General features: G+C 46.8%; 1 long non-coding RNA gene and 1 other non-coding gene across 2 annotated transcripts; both read right to left on the reverse strand.

The window, feature by feature from the left end:
* Nucleotides 1-507: 507 nt before the first annotated feature.
* On the reverse strand, nt 508-624 carry LOC111752233 (U5 spliceosomal RNA). The gene has a single exon (XR_002787213.1). It is a non-coding gene; the product is annotated as a U5 spliceosomal RNA (small nuclear RNA).
* A 1138-nt stretch (nt 625-1762) lies between these two features.
* LOC104846418 (uncharacterized) lies at nt 1763-6805 on the reverse strand. Its single transcript, XR_775886.3, has 5 exons — nt 6640-6805; nt 6438-6552; nt 6268-6344; nt 4957-5093; nt 1763-2327 (listed from the first exon to the last, which is right to left on the reverse strand). It is a non-coding gene; the product is annotated as an uncharacterized LOC104846418 (long non-coding RNA).
* Between the last annotated feature and the right edge of the window lie 1818 nt (nt 6806-8623).

The following is an 8623-nucleotide window of genomic DNA, read 5'->3' on the forward strand; positions in this document are numbered from 1 at the left end:
AGCATTGTCCTAGTGGCTTCAAGGAGCCCTGGTGGTGCAGTGATTAAGAGCTCGGCTGCTAACGAAAAGGGCGAGAGTTTGAATCCATCAGCCGTTCTTTGGAGACCCTATGGGGCAGTTCTACTCTGTCCTATGGGGTTGCTATGAGTTGGAATAGACTCAATGGCAGTGGGTTTGGTTTGGTTTGTTTTTGTTTTTCTGAGTGTCCTCAAACTGCACCCAACGCAACTGTCCATCAACAGTAGAATGGAACTAGAACTACAACGTGACACCCTAGTGAACAGCAAAGAACACGAAGAAACAACAATTACACGTAGTAATCTCACAATATTGTGGGGGGAAAAAAAACCCAAAAGAATAGAATAACTGCTTACACAGACTTCAAATACAGGTGAAACAAAACCACATAAAAAAATTAAACAAAAAAAATGAATGCCAAAAAACTTACATACTACATAAACAAGAAAAAACAAAGAGAAGGTCTAATATTATATATACACCAATACAAGCCCTGAATAAACAGGACCCCCAAAAAATTGGTTTGAGACTCAAATTTGTTCTCCTCCACGGAAATCTTTAGTAAAAGGCGAAAGATTTATGCGATATGAAGGAAAACCAGAGTATGCCACCACGCTTGGACTGACAGCTGCCAGGTAACTGCTACTCCTAGTACACTGAGGGTGGAAATGAATCCCAATTTAAATACCTGCTGCAGCTCTTTCAGTCAACTGCGTAAAGAAAAATCTCATTCTTTGAGATAAAAGAATGGTTTTAAAAGAAACCATAAAGCTTTTAACTTGAATATCTATTGTTCCCAGCACACTGATTATGCAAATGAGAACATGAGTCATCGCCCTTGAACTTCACTCTGTAACTCCTGGCAAAGCTACAGCCTTCTTGGCAGGGGAAAAACCCAGTCTTCATTCTACCTGGGAAACTGATTGGATCTGTTGGGTTCATCAGGGCTCGGAGTGTGATTTCTTTAGGCTAAAGGATTTTGTTGACCTCTTACAAAAATCATGTCGGGGTTCTGTATTTGACATGAAAGAAGGTTCACAATAAACCCAAAAAACCAAACGCAGTGCCGTCGAGTTGATTCTGACTCATAGTAACCCTATAGGATAGAGTAGAACTGCCCCCATAGAGTTTCCAAGGAGCACCTGGCGGATTCAAACTGCCGACCCTTTGGTTAGCAGCCGTAGCACTTAACCACTACACCACCAGGGTTTCCAAATGATGATTCTGATGCACTGAGACAGGATTGCTCAGCAAGGCAGGAGTAGAGCCAGAATTGTTGTTGTGTGCACTGAGTCGATTCCAACACATAGTGACCCTATAGGACAGAGTAGAACTGCCCCAAAGGGTTTCCAAGGAGCTGCTGGCAGATTCCAACTGCCGACCTTTTGGTTACCAGCCTGAGCTCTTAACCACTTCGCCGCCAGGGCTCCAGGGTTCACAATATGTCAGATGAAAAATAAAAGGCAAGTTACAAAAATATATTGAATGTAATTACACCGTGTCTTCTGAAAATGCATGTGTTGTGTTTGTTGGACATGTATACACATCAAAAAAAAAAGACTGAAAGGCTTACACCAAAATGTTACTGGTAATTGTCTGGTGGTTGAAATTATGACCTTTTTCACTATTTTTGTCTATGTTTTCAGAAATTCCTGCACATGCATAGATGTAACCACACAAGGGTTCTTGTCCTGTCCTATTAGCCGATCGAAATAAGATGGATGCCACACCACCAGCTGCAAGGGAAACAAAGTGGAAATTTATTGTTTGGGCGAACAAAGAGCAACGTGGGGCCTAGCGGCCCAAAGACCACGTGCTCCCTGTCTGAGGCGGTTGGGGAGCTTTTTAGTTCCAATGGTGTCTGGCGGTTGGGTTTGGTGCCCAGAACTCTCCACCCTTAGCCCTCCCATGTCCACATTTGGAGGTCTGGATGTTGAATCATGTCGGTGAAGTTCTGGTCCGAGGACAGATTGAGGACACAGCTCTCCAGGTCCTGGCACGCACAAAATTCTGGCTTGCGCATGAGTGGGATTCTGGCACCAAATTCAAACTGTGGTTACGGTCGCAGCGTGGTCAGGCCAAACCACAGTTAGAAGCTTCGGCGGAGCAGGGGGAAGTCTCGGTGGAGGCTTCAATCCCCCTCTGACAGGTTCCTTTTAATCTTAAAAGGGGTTAGGGTGAAAGGCCTCATCTTCTATAGCTTCTTCCTGCTGGCTAGGGGCGCTGGCACAGAACTGGGCTCTAGCTGCAACCTGGTCAGGGGAGATGGGGTGATATCCCCATCACAGCATCACCTTCAGGTAGACCTTCTGGAAGACACAAAATTTACTAAAACGTTAAACAAACAAGGCCCAAATACAAGCAGCAGGATGACCATCGCCAAGGATCTTAGAAGTGGAAGACACCATGTTAAATTCGGAATTGTTGCCTTTACTATAACCCAGATATCCTGTGAAGTTGGGCCCTGGTTGAACTGGTGGGGGTGGGGGGGTGAAGCAGACCCAGTGATCTTTTAAGTGGAGAGCGTTTAAGCTGTTTATGAGATAATTATCCTGCCATTCTAGGGGTCCTGCTTTCCCTCCAGAGAGACATAGGAGATAAACAAGCAGGATATAAGGCCACATATAGGTGGTAAGCTTGAACAGAGTCATGAATAACAACCTGCACAATTGCCAGGGGATGACAATCAACTGGCACAATTGTCTACCACTTTCAATCCTCTGGAGCCTGAGTTTCTCAATTATTACTGTCCTGCCAATTCTTACTGTTCCGCAGGGTTTGTTGGCCGGTATGGTGAGTATGAGCCGGCCCTATGCGAGAGTGATGGATCCACGCTCCCTTTCTGGCCTCCAACGTATTCTCAGGACTCAGAGTAATGGAAGCCTTCCCACAAGTTACAGAGGAGCAGACGCCCATACATAAGCTCAAAAGGTTTACCTTAAGTTTAGTTCAAGGTGCAACCCTAGTCCTGAACAGAGCCGAGGGAAGGGCCTTAACCCATGTTAATCAGGTCTTCTTGCAAGATTTGGGCTGGTGGGCTTCAATAGTCCAGTTTACCGTTTTCCTGCAATCTTCTTCTGGGACATATCCTTGGTGCTTAGTCCCCTCAGACGCTGCTGAGAAGATCTTGTTACGTCTTTTTTTTTTTTTTTGCAAATAGTGGTCTTTAATACTGAGAGAGACCATTCAGAGTGACAGGTGGTACAGAGCCAACTGCTCACAAGACTCTAAAACCTGATCCAGTAGCAGAATAAATCAATATATTTACTTTTAGGTTTTTCCAGGAAACCCAGGACAGTCCAGTCTGGAGCCATCCCTCCCTTTTTTTCCCGTACCTTCTTACTTCGTTCTCACCTTTCTTTCACTTCTTTATTCTTTCTTCCTTTCTCCCTGTTTTTCCTTCTCTGGCTATTCTACTTCTTTTCTTCTATGCCTTTTCTTTTTTTCACTTTCTGTTTTCTCTTCATTCTTCCTGCTTTCTACCCTTTTACCCATCCAAGTCTCATTAGCTGTTTCTCCCCTGTCTGGCCCCTATTTCTGCAATTATCATGAATGGCCCATATACAGGTCTTCTGTAACTTGCGGCAAGCTAGAATCAGCCACTACTACTGGGGTCATGGTTCTCGCCACCCGGTTGGCCTCTAAGTTGGCCCTTTGGTGGCCCTGGGCCACTCCTGTATCTTCCTGTTGATGTCCTTTGCAGTGTTCCACAGCCAGAGCGGCGGGGAGTGACACCGCCTCAATGAGTTGTAAAATCTGTTGGCCATGTCTGATTTCTTTCCTGGCCCAATTCAGAAGCTCCCCCTGCTTCCATAAAGCCCCGTGTACGTGTAAAACTGACAGCACGTACTCAGAACCTGTATAAATGGTCACTCGCTTGGACTTGGCCAGCCACAAGGCCTGGAGCATCGCAATCAGTTCGACTTTTTGGGCCAAGGCTCCGTCTGGGAGAGCGTTTGCATCAAGGACCTCGGTGCGGCTGACAACCGCATAGCCCACTCTCTGCTGGCCACCCTCAACGAAGCTACTCTTGCCTGTGAAGATTTCTAAACCAGCGTTCCCTAGAGATCGATCTTGTGAGCCCGGGTGGCTGGCATGGATCAGGCCCACTGCCTGGACACAGTCCTGGTGGATGGAGTCTCCCAGAGGTGGAGTGAGGAGAGGGGTGGCCGAATGTGGAGCGACAACAGATTGGGCCAACATGCTGGGATTATCATCAACCAGAGAGGCCTGGTGTTGAATTGCTTGGTATTCACTCTTTCTCTTGGGACGTTCTCTTTTCCAGTGGCCCTCCTGCTTAAAGTATACACACTGTTTATTTTCCAGCAGGGCTCGGGGTCTGGCCCTGCTAGGGCCCGCAGATCTTCTCCTGTCAGGGGGCCCATTCTGTACTGCTGCTGGCGGTAAGGTAACCTGGCGTTTTCTGCCTTTGTCTTACCTGTTATTATAGGCCTTGAATGCCATCCCAACTAGGTGTCTGATACTCATAGTTACTCCCCCACTCTACCTTACAGAGTTTTTCCCCAATGTCTGGGGCACATTGTCTTATAAGAATACTATTGACCATTTGAGCATTTGCTGGGTCCTCTGGATCCTGATCAGTATATTGTCTAAAACCAAAAAAAAAAAAAACCAAACTCACTGCCATTGAGTCAATTCCGACTCATAGTGACCCTACTAGACAGCGTAGAACTGCTCCATAGAGTTTCCAAGGAGCGCCTGGTGGATTCGAACTGCCGACCTCTTGGTTAACAGCCGTAGCACTTAACCACTACGCCACCAGGGCTTCTATATCGTCTAAAGGCTCTATAAATCCTTTGAAGAAAAGCCGAAGGATTCTCATCTTTATGCTGTTTAATTTTACATACCTCATTCCAATTTAAGAGCCTAGGCACTCTACATTTAAGGCCCACTAGTCCCGATACGGGGCGAGCCTACCCGTACTCTGCCGGTGTGACTGTGTTCCCAGTGAGGGTCTTGGAGGGGGAAGATGTCATCAACTGCATCTCCAGTTGGCTGAGCGTCATGTCACCTCTGGGTTTCTTCTCAGGCCTTGTCTACGACCATCTGCCTCTCTTCCAGGGAGAGAAAGGTGCTTAAGAGAGATTGACAGTCTGCCCATGTGGGATCAAAAGAGTTAAAGATGGCAGAAAACAGCTCATACATTTTCTTTGGCTTCTCTTGACATCCTGAAGTATTTTTCTTCCAGTTAATCAGGTCCACTGTACTAAAGGGAACCTGAACCTGAACCAGGCCCCCATCTGCCACTGGAGCTGTTTGGCAGAGGGGATACTGGCTGGAAGCTGGCCCTCCCTCTTGGCTCTGCAGCACCCTGGGCCACATTAGTCCCTTGATGGAGTGTTGTCTCCCCCCGCCACACAACCCCCGTATAGGGCAACAGCAAGGGAAGATCCCCAGGACACTTGGACGGCCCTTCCTGTTTGATTCTTTGTTCCTTCCCTCCTGGCACAGGTCCAGAAGGGGAGCTGCATACATCGCTGGGGTCGAAAGGGTTGCAGTGGACTTTTTCTTTTTCCCTAGGATCACAGCCGAATTTATCCCACTTCTTTAAAGTACACCCTAAGGGTGAACACTCCGGAATACTTCTAGTATTATCCATGTTCTTACTCCTATACACTTGCACGAAGACAAACAAAGAACACTGGTTCCAGTTGTACTCAAACAAAAAGACGTCCCCCCAAACCTAGAAGAGCGTCCACCAGAAAGACAGACAAAGAACACCAATACAAAAAGGACATCCCCTGAACCCAAACCATAAACAGAACCAAAACGTGAGCTTAACCAAAATCAACGACGAAAAACTAAGTTGCCCATTTTCTGCTATCAGAGAGCAGAGGTAGAGAGAGAGAAAGGGAAAGAGAAAAGGAGAGTGTTCCCAAAGAAAGATCGTGGCTGATGGCAGGGTGACCTCTGGAGTGACGAGGACAATCTTAGCAGGGCTTCCATCCCTCCTTACAGCTCAGGCCTTGACATGTTTTAGTCCTGCCTCAACCTCTCCAATCATCACCAATGGCGGGGCAACCTGATACCCTTGGTTTCAGATGCTGCAAGGGACCCCAGCTAGGCTGATGGGTCACAGGGGCCACGACCCCCACTTCTCTCATTTTACAATCCTTGGGGTCCGGTCTTAGGACTGTGCTGTTGCCACCCTCTCCTTTGCCCACCTCCCCTGGGGGACTGTAGCCCCCCTCAGATGACCAGTGGAACAACCTGGTCCTGCCCACTTACCTTAATTCAGAGATCTTTCCCATCCAGTTTCCAGTTTCTGTTTTTGAGCTGACGTGGGGACTCAGCGAACCTTCGACCTGGGGCAGGGATCACGGTGGCCACTCGAAACTTCTTACCGACCAAATAGGTCAGGGCACACCTTAAGGGGTTGCGGGGGTGTGGATACTCACTGCTCAGGTTCCAGAGTCTGCAAGTCCTGGCAGAGTTGCCAAAATCTGTAACCGCAGGAGGGTTCTTGTCCTGTCCTGTTAGCCGACTGAAATAAGACAGAAGCCACACCACCAGCTGCAAGGGAAACAGAAAGTGGAAATTTATTGTTTGCACAGACAAGGAGCAACAGGGGGCTCAGGAGCCCAAAGACCACGTGCTCACTGTCTGAGGGGGTTGGGGAGTTTATCCCCAGTGGCATCTGGGGGTTGGGTTTGGTGCCCAGAACTCTCTGCTCTTAGCCTTCCCATGTCCTCATTTGGAGGTCCGGGTGTAGAACCAAGTCGGTGATGCTCCGGTCCAAGGACAGATTGAGGACACAGTGCTCCACGTCCTGCACATGCGCCAAAATCCTGGTTCGGGCATGCGCAGGATTCTCGCACCAAACTGACACCAGGGTTAGGGCCGCAACTGGTTTGACCAAACCGCAGTTAGAAGCGTGGCTTGGTGGGCTGTGTGTGTGGGGCTGGGGCGGGGGGGCGGGGACACGGACAGCCGTGGCGGAGCGGGGGGAAGTCTCGGCGGACGCCCCATATAGACCGAAGTTCATTAGTGGTTACCAGGGGTTAAGAGGAGGAGGGGATGGGAGTTATTGCTGAAGAGGGCCTGAGTTTCTGTTGGGGGGATGAAAAGCTTTGTTAAAAATAATAAAAACTCACCAAAATTTATTCTGAGCACTTATTCTATATGCATATAGGTAGCCCGTTTTGATTCTAGAAAAAGCAAATGGCTCTAAGAAGCAAGGTACAATGGGGCATATAAAGAGAAGAGGAGGGAGAAATACAGACGATCAACCATTGGCTAATCTTAACAGGATTGGTGGAACCCTGCCCTCCCGTTTTACGGAGATCAAGGGATAGCAGTTCACCGGACCGTCTCAGAACCCCCACCCAGCCATGCCTTTTGAAATTCAAATTTAGTAAGCCTGGCTTCCAACGGGAAAGAAAGGATTTGCAATTTCCCTTGAAAGAAGGGGGGATTCATTTTGGTCAGTGATTTCTTTGAAGTAAATATTTGGTTTCCCGAGTAAGAAAATCACAATTTCAAAGCAAGATATCTGCTACCAGTTTCTCTCTTTGGAAACTTCTGGAAATGGATAGAGATAACGGTAGCACAATGTAGTGATTGTAATTAATGTCACTAAATTCTACACTCAAAAACAGGTAAAAATGGCAAACTTGTTATATTTTCACCACAAATTAATTTTTAAAAACAAACCAAAAAAAAGCAATTATTAACTCAGACAAAACATAAAGTTGAACAAAAAAGTAATGTATTCACAGGACACTATGACTAGGATATGAATAATATTCTCATGAAGATAACAATGTAAAATAAAAAATGAACGCATTGCTGGCGAGTCCATTCCGACTCATAACGACCCTGTAGGACAGAGTAGAACTGTCCCACAGGGCTTCAAAGGCTGTAATCTTTAAGGAAGCAGACTGCCACATCTTTTTCCCTTGGAGAAGCTGGTGGGTTCAAACCACTGACCATTTGCTTAGCAGCAAGCGCTTAACCACTGCACCACAGGGCTACTTGCTAATGTAAAAAGAATAATTAAATCAACGAAATTAAAATATAACTATATTGGGAGGCCCCCATGGGTCTGTCAGTTTGTCGTACCGTGGGGACATGCATGTTGCTGTGGTGCTGGAAGCTATGCCAGCACTATTCAGATACTAGCAGGGTCACCCATGAAGGGCAGGTTTCAGCTGAGCTTCCAGACTAAGACACACTAGGAAGAAGGACCTGGCAGTCTACTTCTGAAAAGAATTAGCCAGTGAAAACCTTATGAATAGTAGTGGAACATTGTCTGATACAGTGTCAGAAGATGAGCCCCTGAGGTTGGAAGGCACTCAAAAGACAACTGGGGAAGAGCTGCCTCCTCAAAGTAGAGTCAACCTTAATGACGTGGATGGAGTAAACCTCTCAGGACCTTCACTTGCTGATGTGACACTACTCAAAATGAGAAGAAACAGCTGCAAACATCCATTAATAATCAAAACCTGGAATGTGTGAAGTCTGAATCTAGGAAAATTGGAAATTGTCAAAAATAAAAGGCATAAACATCGATTGAAGTTGCTAAGGATTTAATTTGACTTGGATCCACGATCAATGCCCGTGGAAGCAGCAGTCAAGAAATCAA

Source organism: Loxodonta africana, chromosome X (genome assembly GCF_030014295.1).
Source record: "Loxodonta africana isolate mLoxAfr1 chromosome X, mLoxAfr1.hap2, whole genome shotgun sequence".
NCBI lineage: Eukaryota > Metazoa > Chordata > Mammalia > Proboscidea > Elephantidae > Loxodonta > Loxodonta africana.